The 16,448-nt window shown below is 39.9% G+C and overlaps 1 long non-coding RNA gene across 1 annotated transcript; it reads right to left on the bottom strand.

Moving 5' to 3' along the window:
* Nucleotides 1-365: 365 nt before the first annotated feature.
* Nucleotides 366-2,603, bottom strand: LOC148297861 (uncharacterized). The gene is made up of 2 exons (XR_015835518.1): nucleotides 2,054-2,603; nucleotides 366-1,123 (listed from the first exon to the last, which is right to left on the bottom strand). It is a non-coding gene; the product is annotated as an uncharacterized LOC148297861 (long non-coding RNA).
* Between the last annotated feature and the right edge of the window lie 13,845 nt (nucleotides 2,604-16,448).

Here is a 16,448-nt window from a genome sequence, read left to right as displayed (position 1 = left end):
TTCCTCGAAACTCGAGACGAATCCTGTGGAAATTCCGACATCACACCGATGCCGGGCCCACTAACTAAAAATTTAGCCTCTTTTCCAAATTAAGGGAAAAGAGCACGAGACTTTCTACCGAAATTTCGGCAAAGTCTCCCCTATAAATTGAACATTCCCCAAAAATTCCAACATGCATAAAACACATTTAATAATACTAACCGGCAGCATGCACAATATAATCTCATGCAAATCACATAATAGGCCTCCGGCCTTCAGATAGTTCGAAACAGAACCAACAATGTTCTCAAGTCAATTAATACATAAACCATACCATTTATGATCTCAAACAATCATACGATTACTCCCAAAATCATTAAACCGGATTCAAGTCCCACAACCACAATAAAATCCATTCATAGATTCAGAACCGTTCAAACCTTTTACATGCAATATAATTCGTGGCTGCACCTAGGTGAGACTCCAAGCTGCCTACGTACCCTTGGACAAGGGATCAAGCCACACGTAGTTCTCATCATCAACGGTCACAATTCCAGTAATAAACCAATATTTACAACAGAACCAACTATACATTTAAGATCTATCACAATTCCAAATCCGACAAAAGCACATTGAAATATTATCAATTTCTTCCCAAGGCATCGTATTAAAAAGACATCACAGGCTTGGACTAACTCCGACGGGTCTGGGCAAAATAAATCATCCGAAGGGCTTGGACAAACTCCGACGAGCCTGGGCAAAATAAATCATCCGAAGGGCTTGGACAAACTCTGACGAGCCTGGGCAAAATAAATCATCCGAAAGGCTTGGACAAACTCCGACGGGCCTGGGCAAAATAAATCAATCTCCGAAGGGCCTGGGCAAACTCCGACGGGCCTGGGCAAAATAAATCAATCTCCGAAGGGCCTGGGCAAACTCCGACGGGCCTAGGCAAAATAAATCATCCGAAAGGCTTGGACAAACTCCGACGGGCCTGGGCAAAATAAATCAATCTCCGAAGGGCCTGGGCAAACTCCGACGGGCCTGGGCAAAATAAATTAATCTCCGAGGGGCCTGGGCAAACTCCGACAGGCCTGGGCAAAATAAATAAATCTTCGAAGGGCCTGGGCAAACTCCAACGGGCCTGGGCAAAATAAATCTCAAACATAAAACCCATAACCGGGGAGGTACCTAAGGTAGTGCTAATAGCATTCAAATTAACATTCTAAGTACCCCATACAAAATCAACAAAGATAGCACTTTCTCAATTATTGTAAATCTACACTCAAGATATTCAAATGTATCCAAACCCAAATATACAACACAAATACTTCATAATATATCAAATTCATTAATCAAATATATAATATATTTCAAATGAATCATTAAAACAATATACATAAACTTTCCACACTTGGTCAACTGGGCCCGCGGGCCCACGACCTCCATTTTACGATCCGAAAGTTCCTATGGGTTCCACAAGGTCTAGGATACACGTCCTGCAAGTTTGGTCCAGATCGGATGGCCGGATCACTCACGATCGCACGATCGGACGGTTACTGAAATCCTAGCCCTAGGGTTGGCATTTCTGGAGTATTCGGGACTCCGTTTCACGATCCGTCGAATCTTACACGATCCTAAGGATGCCCAGGTTAACATATAATAAATTCAAGACCATCCAACGGTCCAAACCAATCGAACCCGGATAACGCGTAATAGGCGATATCCGTTCGAGACTCAAAACGGTATCCAAATTGAGGTCCGTAAAATCCTACGCGCTCGTGACGACAAGGGGATCGCATTTTGGATAAAATTCCCCTTTGGGTGTCCAAAGCGATATCGCATCGCCGGAAAATCTTAGAATCTCGGGCCAAGACTCCTGCCCTAGGTAATACACCTAATTTGGAGTCGCTTTTGTTCTTGGACATACCCCAAAAAGTGACCGGAAGTGGCTGAAAATTGAGGTCGAAACCGGCAGATTTTTCAACTCGAAAATCGACTTGCCTACGCTAAAAATTGAAGTAATCCTACCCAACCATCAGCTAGAGCTCAAGGAATAGATGAATTTCCATACCTGGATCGCCAGATTTGGTTGCCGGAATCACCCGAACGAGCTCCGTGAAGTTTTGGGTAAAACCGGCGACATTTCTCGATATTCCGGCGAAATCACAGCGGTTGGCGGCGGGGCCTGGCTGGGGTTGGAAGAGGACGGCGGCCCGGTCATTTTTGGTACCGGCCCCGTCAACTTTGGTGGCCGGATGTGGTGGTGGCTGCCCAAAATCCTCTCGGATGAACAGTGCCAAGGGGGGGTGGTCGCGCGCAGAGGGAGTGGGGAGGAGGAAGAAGAAGAAAAAAGAAAAAGAAAAAGAATAAAACTGTCCGGGTACTGTAGCACGGTACTGTTGCTACAGTAGCAATTTCAAATAAAATTCCAAATACGTCCCTTTCGTTTTCAGACTTTTCCTCCTTCGTTACAAGTCGGAATTGGGCATGCCACATGTCTACGAACTCGTATCAACGAGCTCTACGCAACAGTACCACTCATTTTCCCAAAATCCTTCCGGATTAAAAAGTGACCAAAATACCCCTATCCCCAAGGGTAAAATTGTAATTTCTTAATCTAATTAATTGGATATAAAAATTAGGGTCGGGGTGTTACAGTGGTGGTTATGGAGTTTCGGTTTCGAGAGATGAAGAAGACACTTTGATGAAGACGGTGACTGAAGGGACGTTTGGCAGAGATGGTTAATTGAAGTCGCAAGCTGGAAGTTACGTTTTTGTTTTCCAATTTTTTGAACGAAATTATGGTTTTGGAGATGGTAAAATCTTTGGGCTTTTTTATAAGTTTGGGCTGAGGTTGTTTTGGGTGCTTTTTGAGTTTTTTTTTTCTGTTGGGCTTGATAGTGGCAGTGCTTGTAATTTATTGGAACTTCAACACTAATTTGTTATTTAATAAATGGGTTTTGGGTGTGTTTATAAAGTGTTTTCTATATGAGTTTTTTTTATAATTTCAGCACCCATTTTGGGTATATTAGTGAAGCTCCCATAAAAAAAAAGTAAACAAACAAGAGCTAAAAAGTCATTTTAAAAGTCCAAAATAGTGGGGCTATTATGGGCCTCTGCCTATGACATTTTTCTTGGTCGAAAAAAGGAGGCTCTCTCTCTCTCTCTCTCTGTGTGGGCTACTCAGCAGCCTTCCTAATTATACTCAAGTTCAGACACAGAGAGGTACGGGCTCTTTGACAAAGCATTTTTACTGTTTTATGGGATGGAAGCATGAATTTGATTATCCTTTCTGAAGGTTTAAAATAATTTTTTTTCCCTTTTTAAGAGATTGAAATTTAATGAGGTTAATATGAAAATGTTAGAGTCTAAATTGAATTCTATTTGCTTGTGTAGCCGTTTAGCTCAACACAGAAAGCCTTTGCTATGATATCATGAAGAAAGTTGAAGCTTTATTCTAAAACCAATTGGCTGTGGAGGAGTATTCCAACTCTTTATAAAGTCCATCAACTTTTCAATGCGACACAAACACTCTCAAGTTCTCAACATATATACCTCCTTTTATATCATATGTTTTTTTGGGGACAACATGGCATATAGGGCAGCTTAAATGCAGACTTGTGAATAAAATTACTTTGTTACATTTGTCTTTTTTGGGGGTGATCTTATGTTATGTCCCATGGGATGACGCCTAAACGAGCCGCATTTTCTTGTCTTACAAAATTCACAAAAGGCACTTAATACATCTTATCCATCCAAGACAGGTAATCACATAAACTGGTGGACATAATTTGCTATGCCTACTAGCTGCTGCAGTAAGAATCATATGAACTCTCTCTCTCTCTCTCTCTCTCTCTCTCTCTCTCTCTCTCTCTCTCTCTCTCTCTCTCTCTCTCTCTATATATATATATATATATGAAATTATCTGTAGGATTACTAAGAATGCTTAGAGAGTTGTGGATAGACCAATTTAAAATTATAATCAATAAATAAAAATAAACTTCAGTAGCATGATTGATATGGCTAATCAAACCTAAAACGTGCAGAGCATAAAATAAAGGAATACGCAGAGAATTATTTTATGTGGTAAAACCCCACCTCTGGGGAAAATCCACAGGATTCCTCAGTCCAGAATAAATCCACTATAGAATGATGATTATAAGAAGTACTCACACACTTATCCTAGACATATTCTATATAGTGTTTACCGACTTCTTCATAGCTCAACTTCTGTCACGTGATGTTCTTTCGACACTCCTTATGTTGAACGCAATATTATTGGTCAGGATTGCTTCAAGCTCGCCGAAAAAAAACTACCATAACGGTCTTGGTACCCTCAACTGTATAAGTCACCGAACATACAAATGACTGCAATATGTATAATGTATGTATTTGAACACTTGATGACTTATCTCGAAGTTTAGCACATCTACTTTCTTAGGAATTTTAGATGTACCAAAGAGAGGCACCCATCATTTTATGAAAAAGAGGTTCTCTCTTGAAAAATCTAAGTGCAAGAAAGCACATGACTTTGTCATCAATATCAGATTTGATTCTTTTAGGATCCTAATAAAAAAACGTCATCTTTTGCACAATCGGAGAAAAGGTGTCTTTCACTATAATTAACTATTATAGAATGAAATAATATCTACCAAGATAAATCAATGAGACCAATTAGGTAGGAGAGAACTTTAATAAAGCAACGTGCCCTCCAAGAGGTAAAGTAATGTTTTAATGAGAATCAAAATAAAGTCCAACTAGGAAAGTAATCTCAGTAAAGAATAATATCATGAATGCATAAAATGTCATGATTTACCCGAAATCAATTTCCTCATATCGATTAGACCTGGCAAACGGGTCGTTTTAACGGGTTTCGGGTCATGTTCGTGTTAACCCGTTAATTTAACGGGTTGACACGACACGACCCGTTAAGCTAACGGGTGAGAAATACCAGACCCAAACACGACCAGTTACAATTCGCGAATGACCCGACACGACCCGTTAAGAATAAACCAGAAAAAAAAAAAATCTATCCCCCAAAATGAGTCAACAACCCCCTATCTCTACCCATTTTCTCTCAATTTTCATCTTTCATAAACACCATCCAAAAATCTACAAGTTCAGGATTAGTCTTGCATAATGATAAAACAAGAGAAGCAAAATAGTTGGTTGATTAGATTATTTATAAATAAATAAAAAGACAGAGAGGGAGAGAAGAAGAGAAGAAAAAAATGGAGAGAAAAGAAAGAGATGGAGAGAAGACGAAGAAGAAGAAGAAAAGGGAGAGAAGAAGAGAAGAAAAAAAATGGAGGGGAGAGATGGACAATTTCCCAAAGGGGAGAAGAAAAGGTAAAAAGTGAGAGATTGAGAGATGTAGAGAAGAGAAAAAAAGAAAAAAAGAGGGGGAGATGAGAAAGTCGACGAAGAGAGGAAGTGGAATGAAGGAAAAATAATATTAGAGAGAGAGAGAGAGAGAGAGAGAGAGAGAGAGAGAGAGAGAGAGAGAGAGAAGGGAAAGAAGAAAGAATAAAAAAAAGGCATGATGTTGGGAATATGAGATATTTTTTTAAAATATATTTTATAAAATTACAGAATTACCCTCCTTAACGGGTGGATGCGAATATTCGCGAATTGACCCCGACCCATTAAGCTCAACCCAAATACTAATAATTTGATGCGAATTCATGTCGTGTTAACGGGTCGTGTGCAATATTGCCGGGTCTAATATCGATCAAGTCACACTTCGAAAATCCGAGATTGAATGTGTTGTGCCAAAACTTCCAGTAAAAGATATTCACACACTAATTCCCGACCTATGCTAGAGTCTAGGAAATGCCAATACAATTTTCATACTAGAAAATATACAAAGTTGACCAGATGAGAGGTTGTTCACTACTTTTTAAAGCAAAATTTTCATAGGGAAGCTCTAGTCTCTCTGTTAAGTTGAGAAAAGTCATGAAAGAAAAACATGGTGAGAAAGAGACAGTTTTGCAAGATTAATCTTATGGTAATGCCATTGGTGTTGTGCGGAAGTGTCAACCAACTGTGAGTGAAAATAAAACAAAAACTGGCAAGAGATAAAAAGAACAAAACAACACCAACAAGAACATCAAGATTTATACTGGTTCGGCAATGCCTACATCCAGTTTGGAGACGACGGAGTAATCCACTATAATCAAATGAGAGAATACAATAGTGTTTAACACTTAGAAACCTAAGCCCCAAATATACCCAAGCTCACACACTCAAGAATATAAAGGGAATACAAATTGAGTACAATTTAGAGAAAGGAAAAAATAACAAACGACAGCAACAATTGTTTTGCTGCCCAACTCTTTATTTTTCCTCTCTTACTTCTCTCTCTCTCTCTCTCACAGTCTTTGGTGCATCTCTTCTCTCTGCTGGATTGCTTCCCTTTTATAGCCAAAGGAAGTGGCTTTTTAAAGAAGCCAATGGGTGGGTTGCTAAACAAGTCAGACCAATTAATTAGCTAAAGTCCAACAATTAATGTGCCCATGCAATTTGTCTGCCAATCAACCAAATACCAAGAGAAACAACCAAAAGCAACCAATCAACCAAATACCAAGACAAACAGCCAACTACCACAATAAATAGCTGAAAGTGTTTCCACTTTTGACTATTGTTTGAGCCAATAATCAACAATCTCCACCTTGGCTCAAACCCTCTGAGTAGAACTCCCAATAGTCGTCTCCCAATCCCCCACGGGGCAATCATCAAATTTAACAAATGTCAATTAAGTCTAAGCAGTGCTTAAACTTGAGCAATGAAACTGGCTTTGTCAACATATCCGCAGGCAGTGGCGGATTCAGGAATTTCCTCTTCGGGGGTCAATGTATAAAATCTCACAAATTTTTTTTAGACAAATCTTTTGTTTTTCTTTCTTTTCTGTCTTTTTTTTTTTTCTATCTCACATTAATTTATCATTAAACACATTTAATGTAAATATAAAATTAAACTCAAATACTCAAAATCGCCTCAATTCATTTTTAAAAACCCAATAAACAACAAATAATATAATCATAAAAAAGTTAAAATTGAAAGCTTCATCATCTTACAAAGTTTATGTTCATATCAATGTCACACAAATAAATAAGGAGGAGGAAAAAAAATAGAACAGAACTGAAATCTCAACCCAACTGAAAGCTCTTATAATAACCCAACTGAAAACTTTCAAAAATTTTCAACCCTTGAAATCTATATTTGATATTTCACGATCTAACTTCTTTCAATGATGGATAGGATACAACCAGTTGAGAGCTCAATCAATTTCAATGAACTAATCTGTTTTGAAAACTCTGATGAGAGAGAGAGGAGGGAGATGAGGTTTTTATATATTATTTTATAAGTAAATTTGGTTATTTCCCTTCAATGAAACTAATGAATTACATTTGTATGAAAGGGGGGGAATTATCGGGGGGTGGGGAAAGCAGCAGCAAGCTGGGCTTTTTTTTTTCTTCAAAAAACCTGTGAAGAAACGACGTCGTTTTGATGTTGAGAGACCAAAAAAAAAAAACTTAAGTAGAACGACGTCGTTTTGACGTCCAGCAAATAAAAAAAAGAGAAGGCGCCCGCTGCGCGCAAGGCAGCTGCGCTACCCTTCTTCTCCAGCTGCACACAAGTTGCCCCTTTGGGGCATTCCGTCGAACACCTTGCGAGGGTCAAGATTGGCTGCTCTAATGGAGGATTTCAGAGGTTGCAGGGGTCAATTGACCACCCTTGCTCCTCTGTGGATCCGCCCCTGTCCGCAGGATTGTCGGCGGTCCCAATCTTCTGAAGAAGAATATCTCCCTCGTCAATAATCTCACGAACAAAATGGAACCTCACGTCAATGTGTTTCGTACGTGCATGATGAACTTGATTCTTTGCTAAATAAATGATCTAGGAGGATCTTACAAACAAAATAATTAAATAATCATATATTATTATATCATTATTTAATTATTTTAAAACCATAAATAATTTGTGGTTTAAAACAATTGGTTTTAAACCACCAACTTTGTATGGCTTATGTACGTAGGTGTTTTAAAACCCATTCAACTTTTATGGTTTAAAAACACTTGCCATTTTAAGTTTTTTAATTTAGGACGATGAACTTGTATATAAACCTCATTTGATAAATGAAATAGATAAGCAGAACTCAAAGCAGTTCCTTAGCTTCTTCCTTTTGTTTCTCTAATTGTCTTAAAGTTCCTCTCGTTCCCTTATTCCTATAAACTAGGAATTCATAGTTCTATTGACTAGAAGTTTTGGATCAAGTGGTATTAGAGCACTAGATCCGAGAGGGTGACGGTGGTTTATGGTCTCAACTCGCAACCAACGCAAAACTTCTGGAGAAGAACTTTTAGGTCCTTTGCTCGTACACCGAAAGCCAAGGTCCAAGAGAGACATTATGACTGGAGAAAACAAACAGGATACATCTAGTGATGGCGATCACATCACTAAGCTTGAGCAGCAAGTTGAAAACTTGTCTACATCAATCCTTAAACTCGTGGAGAGTTTGAAGACTGGAAAACCTTCACGTCCATCAACTTCATATGAGCCTGATCAAAAGCTCAAGAAAAAGGTTGTTGAGGATAGCGAAGATGAAGACAACACACAAGCTAATCCAGCGAAAAAGGAAGCTGAATTAGGTGACAACAAAAATTCTATTGATGCTTTAAAAATTGATTTTAAGGTTGATATCCCAATATATAAGGGAGATGTTGATCCTGAAAAGCTAGATAACTGGATAGATACTTTAGAAACTTATTTCACAGTTTACAAGTATTCTCATGTGCAAAAGATTAAATTTGCAAGTTTGAAACTTTCAAGCCATGCCCTTACATGGTGGAAGTCCTATCAGAGACGGTATGATGTCTCAGAATTGACTTGGAAGAACTTCAAGATGCTTTTAAGAAAACAATTTTATCCAGTTGGCTATGAAGATGAAAGATGGTATAAGTGGCAACACTTCAGACAAAGATTTGGGCAGCCTTTACAAGAGTATACAACAGAGTTTCATAACCAAGCTATGGTTCTAGACATTGACGTCGACGACTACGACGTTTTTATGAAGTATACCGGAGGTCTTGCCGACTACATACGGAAAGAACTAAAATTGTTCACTATAGATACTATTGAAGAAGCTACTGTGAAGGCCATCGCCATTGAGGCGAAAAATAAAAGAACTGACAAGAAGGATGACAGATCAAAACCTGTCAACAAAACTGACTGGCAGAAAAAGGGGAAGCAGAGCAAGGAAGGTCAGACACAGAAGGTCTACTGTGATCACTGTCAAACCAGCAGACATGCCAAAGACAAGTGCTGGATACTCCATCCTAAGTTGCGGCCAAAGCGCGAGAAAAACAACCAGGGGAGAAATGACAGAAAAGCCACCTTAACTGCACAACAGGCAGAAGAGCTTCCAGAGTTGAAGCAACCTGATGTTACACTTACCCTTATGACAAGACCAGCAGATACTGAAGATACGTACAACCGTGAAGAGTTGTTTCATGTGAATATTCAGGTGAAGCAAAGTGTTGTACAAGCTATCATTGACCTTGGAAGTCAAAAAAACCTTATTTCAGAGGCTTTAGTAAGAAAAGTGGGTTTAGACACCACACCACATCCTAAGCCGTACCCGCTAGGATGGATTCAGAAGGACGTTGACTTACAGATTACGAAGCAATGTACCTTCAAATTTGCTATCACCAATCGATATATCGATGAGGTGACATGTGAGGTAATTCCCTTGAACGTTTGCCAAGTCATATTAGGTAGTCCATATTTATGGGACCGAGATGCCATTCACTATCGGAGGCTTCGCAAGTATCGACTCGTGAAAGATGGGAAGGAGTTCCACATCAACGCTTGCAAGCCTCAAGCTACAAATAATTTGCTTACAGATAATTTGCTGACAACTAACCAAGTCAAGCGGTTAGTCAATTCATGTGGGCGATTCGTTTTGTTGATGATTCGATCGCAAGATCAGAGTTCTGGAGCTGTGACATTGTCTACATTGTCTTTATCTCCTACGCAATGCTCAGACATAGGGAAATTCTAGGAGAAGTTCAAGGACTTATTTCATGATGTGCAGGGTTTGCCACCACGGAGAGCTGTGGAACATGAGATCCAGTTGATAGGAGATTCACCTCTACCAAACTTGGGTTTGTATCGTACTTCTTTAACGGAATCTGACGAGATCAAGAAGCAAATTCAGGGACTTCTTGAATAAGGAGTCATCAAACCTAGCTGCTCACCATGTGGTTCGCCAGTGTTACTTGTGCTTAAGAAAGACAGAGGCTGGCGTATGTGTATTGATTATAGGGCACTCAACAAAATAACCGTCAAGAATCGGTATCCATTGCCGAGGATTGATGACCTGCTAGATCAACTACATGGTGCACACTACTTCACTAAGCTTGAACTCAAATCTGGCTATCACCAAGTCCGCATCCATGAAGAAGATACTTGGAAGACTATTCAAAACAAAGCTGTCTGCCGCGCAAATCTCACGGCCTGGGTTTCCGGGCCGAGGGGACGTGCGTTGACACGCGGTTTCCTGCTTTTGGGTGCGGTGCGTTTGTGCGCGGGCGTGCCAGCACGGTCTACCGTGCGTCGGTGTGTTGATGAGTATTGGATGGGTAAGTGGTGCGCCTGTTTGAACTCGTCTTCTAATCAAATGATTGTAGTCGAGAGAGGAACTGGTCTCGGCCGTTAGGTTCACGGCCTGAACTACAAGGCCGTTGAGTGATGGTGTTGGTGGTGGGTTTTGGGCGGTGCTCCGGCGCGCTGCTCAGGGAGCGACGGTCGTGTGATATATGGGGTGAGTGAACGGACAACAAGGGTGGTGCTCCAGCGCCTTGAAAACCAAGGGTCGTATGATATATTGATGAATGAGTTTTTCCTTACAATCTAACACTACTCCTAGGAAAGCAAGTAAAGATATTGAAAGTGCATTACAGGAAAAGATAATTTGCTCCGTGGGAGGCTTTGTTTTTGGTGTTGAACCCTTTGAATGTAGTTTGAACCTGGTATTTATAGGAAGAGTTCCTGGAGGAGTAATCGAGGCTGAAAATCTGCATGGTGGAGCCTGATTAGAGCAAGTGGGCAGTCTAATCGACATTTGGGATCGTGAAGTATGGTGGTGAGACCCCATAAATCCTGGTGAATCTCGGTCGCCGTTCTTGATCGTGGGTTCTGAGCTTCTGGCCGTGGAGACGCATTTATGGCCTGGATAGCTGGTGAGCTAACATATCAAGTTGTCAGAATTCTTGTGAGAATGTCCACGTCTAATCACTCTGATTCTCATCACCAAATCCTGACTCCAGTCACTTCCCACCTTCCCTCATGCATTAAATGCTTATTTGTGGCCAGTGGGTTTGCTGCATTAAACAGGCACTACTTCATTAAATGAAGCCTGGGACCCTGTTGTCACGTGATGATTTGCCTTTAATGCCTTGGCCGGAATTTCCCTGGCCTTGGCCTCGGCCTGCGCTTGAGGCCGAGATGATCATGCCTTAGCATTTCTTCTTTTGTCTTCAGGAGGGCGAAGTACCCTGGCGAAACGCTGCGTTTCGGTTTTTTACGAGCAAGGGCCGGGGCCGAGAAAAGGGGTTCCCTCGGCCAGCTCATGGCCGTGATTTATTAGGCACAAACAAAAGCAGGGATTGTTTGAGTGGTTAGTCATGCCATTCGGGTTATGTAATGCTCCAGCTACCTTCATGCGATTGATGAATGAGGTACTCCGCCCTTTCATTGACGACTTCATCATTGTATACTTAGATGACATTCTCATATTTAGTGTCACATGTGAGGACCATCTTCATCATATTGCTCAAGTTTTGGAGGTTCTACGAACAAATCAGTTACAGTTAAACGGTAAGAAGTGTGAATTTGGGAAACAACACCTTGTATACCTGGGATTCATTGTTGGTGCAAGAGAACTGAAAATGGACCTAGAGAAAGTACAAGTGATTTCTCAATGGCCTACGCCCCGTTCAGTAACTGAAGTTCGGAGCTTTATAGGTGCATGTCAATATTTGCGAAAGTTTCTTCGGCACTTTTCACAAATTGCAGCACCCTTACATTCACTTACAAAGGCCCATCAAAAGTTTGAATGGTCGAGAAACCATGAAGAATCTTTCCAATTGTTGAAACGAAAGATTACAGATGCCCCGGTACTAGCATTACCGAATCTGCAGAAACCATTTGAAGTAGAAGCAGATGCATCGAACTATGCCATGGGAGCCGTATTATTTCAAGATGGGAAACCAGTTGCATACCATTCTGAGATGTTTAGTGGACTGGTATTGAATTATTCGACTTATGACAAGGAGCTGTATGCAATGCATCAAGCAGTGAAGCATTGGAGAGCTTACTTATTGGGAAAAGAAGTTGTAGTTCACTCAGATCATAAACCTCTTCAGTTTTTAACTACCCAATCTAAGTTGCAGCAAGCTCGCCATATGAAATGGATGTCTTACCTACAACAATTCAATATTGTGATAAAGTACAAGAAATGAGCAACTAATAAGTTGGCAGATATGTTATCTAGACCACCTACACCAGTTAGTTCCGCATTATTGGTGGCTATGCAAATCCAACCCATTGTTCCTTCTGAATATGCCAAAGGGTATGACATAGATACTGATTTCAACTCAGCCTATGCCAAGTTACAACAAGGAAAGACTAGTGAGTTCCAATTGAAGGATGGACTAATGTACAAGGGAACACAATTGTGCATTCCAGAAGATGGCGACAGATTGCAGTGGATTCGTGAGGCTCATACTTCCAAAGTAGCAGGACATTTTGGACTTGAGAAGACTTTATTGAATCTTCATCGCTATGTGTATTGGCCAAAGATGCATCTCGATGTTTCACGATACATTCGAGGTTGTGTTCTATGCAACACATTGAAGCCTTCCAAAAGAAAGTTAGGATTGTATCTTCCATTGCCAGTACCTAGCCGACCTTGGGAGAGTATCTCGATGGATTTCTTAGGTGGATTGCCTAAAACCAAGTCTGGAAATGACTACTTGTTTGTGGTGGTAGATCGTTTCAGTAAGATGGTGATTCTCATTCCATGCAAGAAGACTGTTACTGGAGAAGGAGCTGCTAAGTTATTTTTCCAACATGTTTGGAAGCATTTTGGCTTACCTACATCGATTATTTCTGACAGAGACAGTAGATTCTTAGGCCGTTTCTGGAGGTCGTTGTGGGGAATGATGGATACCAGATTGAAAAGAAGCACTGCATTTCATTCACAGACAGATGGGCAAACGGAGGTCGTAAACCGGACTATGGTACACTTGTTGAGGGGTTACAATTCCAAGCATCCGAAGACTTGGGATGAAAGTCTCCCTTACTTACAGTTTGCTTTTAACCGAGCAATTCATGGCTCCACACTCAAATCTCCATTTGAGGTTTGTTTGGGTTATTTACCCCAGAGTCCTTTTGATTTAGCATTCACTATGAGTGGCTAGCCATTAAGTGGGAAAGAAGAAGAAGAACAAATTCGAGCGTAGAAATTTCTTGAACAATTCAGAAAGATTCATACTGAAGTGGAGGCACAATTGAAACGTTCTCAACAACGATATAAAGCTCGCCATGACAAGCATCGTGTGCCATGTAACTTCAAAGAAGGTGACCTAGTATGGTTACACCTTGGGAAGGAGCGCCTAACCGGTGAAGGCAAGAAACTGAAGCCTATTCGTTATGGACCATTCAAGATCATCAAACAAATTGGTGATAATGCCTTTCAACTTGAATTACCACCATACATGCATATGTACTCGGTCATCAATGCCGAGAATCTTAAGCTTTTTGAGCCATCTCTATTTGATGATGATCCCGATGAAGACACACGTCTTCCATCAGTTGATGACTTAAAGATTGAACGAGAAGATCCTTTGCAGGAGGATTGTATCTTAGAACAGAAGGTTCGCGAGACCCGACATGGAAAGTATGAGTATTTTCGCATTGGCAGTAAAGGTCAACTTCCTAGCAAGTCGAAGTGGTATATTCGAGACAAGGCAATAACAGAGTTTCCTCATCTCACAATTTAGCTTGACCAGGAGCTCAAGCACCTTAAATGGGGGAGCCATGATCCAGGAGGATCTTACAAACAAAATAATTAAATAATCATATATTATTATATCATTATTTAATGATTTTAAAACCATAAATAATTTGTGGTTTAAAACAATTGGTTTTAAACCACCAATTTTGTATGGCTTATGTATGTAGGTGTTTTAAAACCCATTCAACTTTTATGGTTTAAAAACACTTGCTATTTTAAGTTTTCTAATTTAGGACAATGAACTTGTATATAAACCTCATTTGATAAATGAAATAGATAAGCAGAACTCAAAGCAGTTCCTTAGCTTCTTCCTTTTGTTTCTCTAATTGTCTTAAAGTTCCTCTCGTTCCCTTATTCCTATAAATTAGGAATTCATAGTTCTATTGACTAGAAGTTTTGGATCAATAAATAGCACTCTGATTGTCGCAATGAACATCCACATGGTCCTGTTGAACCCCTAAGTCATCAAGCAACCCTTGAAGCCAGATGGCTTCCTTTATAGCTTCTGTTACCGCTGTTTGGTTCATTTTTACACATGATTTATCATGTTATTCACCCATTATTTTGAGTTAGTTCTTGAAATTTTATAGCTTTTTACTTCCTTTTTGTGTTTTCATAGGTTTTACCTTGGTTAGAATGAAAATGAGCTAAAAGTGCATTATTGGTTATAAATTTTGATTTTGTTCATTTTCGTAGGTCAACTTCTTGGCCTTGAATCAGCATGCTCTGGTGCTCGGATGAGGTGAAGATCTTCATGAAACTTGTTCCAATGGATGTTAACTACAACATATCCGAATTTGAGCTCCATTGGACAAGTGTAGCCTATCCAACTGATCTAACAATTGATGCTGGCTCTGGAAATCTGTTTTGGGCCAGTTTTACTTTCACTTGGTGTTACCTCATTTCTACTTGTTACCATGCCATTTGGTAACAAGAAATTACTTTGGTTAAGAGATTTTCTGAGACAAAGAGCATATTTACAATGACAAAACTTCATCATTGACAAGGACAATGGGTGAAGGCTTTGGAAAAAGAATGAGTTTTATATTAAAAGGGAAAGCTGCAAAGTGAGCTGGAAATGATGGGCAAAGGCAAAGGGAGTGCAATCAGAAATGGATCAGCTTTTGAACGTGGGATTCATCCCTGGGGAGATATTGAACAGGTTTTAGAGCTGAGGAGCTATGAAGGAAGGCAGGTGCAGCTGATCGGTTCATAATTGTATATCATTTTGTACCCTTCTAGCTTATGATTTGGTTATGTTTTTGAGTTAAACTTGTGCTTTTAATCCTTTTTTTATTTATCTTTCAGCTTTAGGTAACAATGATGGCTTTGGATAGGAAATGATGCAATCCATGCATGTTAAAGCCTGATTTGGATAAAGGGAAGAAGTGCTTAAAGATAAACTCATTTTGGCTACAGCCCCCTGCCAGTCCAGTTTCGTAGGTCATATTGCAAGCTTTGTTTCAGCAACCTACATAGCTCGTATGAGGCAACATTCTTCATGAAAGTTGTTCCAATGGGTGTATACTATAACATATCCAAACTTCAGCCCCATTGGATAAAGATGGAGTCTGTTACCTAGCAAACACAGAGCCATGCTCAGGATGGATTTTATCAGCGCGCAAAATGAGTTAGCAATTTGTTTTGGCCTTAACTTCCTCCTCCGACCTTGGATTGGCCCAAATGATATATGGCTGGAAAGAAGACATTCTGAACTTCAATTTTGAGTGATTAAAGTCTTAATTTGCTTAAGTGAAGCCCAATTTGTAAGCCCTTGAAGTTGCTGGTCATGCTGACCTCAGGATGAGCTATTGTTTCTGGTTGGAAGCTTGGTCATGGTGAGCTAGGCATGAGCTATTGTAGCTGGTTGGAAGCTTGGTCATGGTGACATGAAGATGAGCTAGGGCTGCTGGTGGGATTTATTGGTCAAGTGCATCAACCAATTCATATTTTCTAATACAAGTGTTGTATGCATTAGCCATATCAAATTCAGATTTTCACTTCCCCTAGGCCTATAAATAGAGAAGTTCTCTAAGCTTGTAAACACACCCCAAGGGGGGGAGCTCTCAAACACTTCTCTAGAGCTCCCTTCCCTTCTCTCCCTCAAATTCTCTTAGTTTTGCTTTCTAGTTCTCAATTCTAGCTTTCTTTAATGTTTTCTTAGTTGTAATTTATTTTTCTTGTAATGTACATTCTTTCTTAAGTATTCAAGTTTAATTAGTTTCCAAGTTTCAATTATGGTTTTTGTTCTTATTCATTATGCTTATAAGTTAATATGCTAGTTTGAATGATTGATCACCATTTAGGCTTGCATGTTAGCTATCTTGGTCTGAATTAAGAGTATACACCATGCTTTAATTCGAATTGAACTATGAATAGGAAGAGT

This window comes from Prunus avium, chromosome 1 (genome assembly GCF_965620075.1).
Source record: "Prunus avium chromosome 1, drPruAviu1.hap1.1, whole genome shotgun sequence".
Taxonomy (NCBI): Eukaryota; Viridiplantae; Streptophyta; class Magnoliopsida; order Rosales; family Rosaceae; genus Prunus; species Prunus avium.
Note: the sequence above shows the minus strand (reverse complement) of the source record. Positions and strands in the feature narration are given on the sequence as shown.